Here is a 1411-nt window from a genome sequence, read left to right as displayed (position 1 = left end):
CAGGTAGTAGGTGTTTTGTAAACCGTGAACGTAAGATTTTAACTATTAAAATTGATCGTGCTTGGTTCTTAACCCTGAATGAGCATGTACTTAACTTTATTATAGATTTTAACGTCTATCTCGTTTTATGACGTTGAAAATAACCTATAACATGCATCTAACATGCTTTATATAACAATTATATAATCATCCATTCCATGCAATAATATAACAATTTATATCTATCACTCATGGTACCCTAAACATGCATACTGTAAATTATAATAATTATAACATACTTGGAATGCATGAAACATGCTTAGCCTATGGTGAGATTTTAAATCTATATGACATACTTTGTGCATATACATTTTCTATTTAATTAAAACATACATTCATAATGCATAATTAATTAAACACGCTAAAGTGGATTGGTTTTGGCATTTTAAAACAAGCAATTAACTAAATTATTACATTAATAATTAAAAATAACTTGAACCGCTCCCGAGGTCAGGAATTGGGCAACCCAACCCTTAAAAACGTTGAACCAGACCCCAAAGGCAGAAAAACCACCCGAACTGCCTCTTCCATCTTCTTCTTTGGTTCAGCTTGCTATCTCTTCCATTTTCAATCAATTACAACCTAAAATGGACTCTAATGATTCCATAAAAATTACAAACCTTTCTTCATTCATTAAAGCCCATACACATTAGGCTTATTACAATAATTGTATCAAATAAAAGCATAAAAAAATGCCAAAACCAAAACCATCCACTTTAGGAACCACAAAATTTCATTCAAGAAATTGTACCCACCATGATCAAATTAATGTAAATAAAGTGCCTAAAACTTGCTCTGATACCAATTGATGGTGTTAATATAACACATACGGAAACAATTTGGATCTTAGGCACTTTTAGAACATCAATTATAGTAAATAACTAGCATGTTCATGAGTATTAAAACTTAATGAGTTTGAATACTAACCTTTTGTAGTTCAAATTCTTTTTTCCTCACGAACCGGTTTCGAGCCACCACTAGTGTCTTCTCCACTATCCTCCGGCCTTAGAACGGGATTGTGGAATCCGGTGAGTGACTAAGCTTGGGAGGGATTTTGTATATATGAAGAGAGTGTTTGTGAGAGGTTTTTCTCAAGGTTTTTCACCAAGAAGAAGACATTTCATGTTTTATGATCACTCTATTTATAGAGTCATGTTTGCATGTTCATGCAAATTTGAGATCACCAAATTTTGACACTAAAAATTTCACTCAAATATTTGGGATAACGTGGCAAGCATGCATACTTGAGTTAACCAAATTTATTGGATTTAGATTAATGATCGTAAAGTTCACTTTATTCAATAACAATCTTTAATAAATAAACAACAATAATAACTTTATTGAAAATAAAATATGTTTTTGTTTACACACT

Source organism: Cucurbita maxima, unplaced genomic scaffold (genome assembly GCF_002738345.1).
Source record: "Cucurbita maxima cultivar Rimu unplaced genomic scaffold, Cmax_1.0 Cma_Scf00100, whole genome shotgun sequence".
Taxonomy (NCBI): domain Eukaryota; kingdom Viridiplantae; phylum Streptophyta; class Magnoliopsida; order Cucurbitales; family Cucurbitaceae; genus Cucurbita; species Cucurbita maxima.
Note: the sequence above shows the minus strand (reverse complement) of the source record.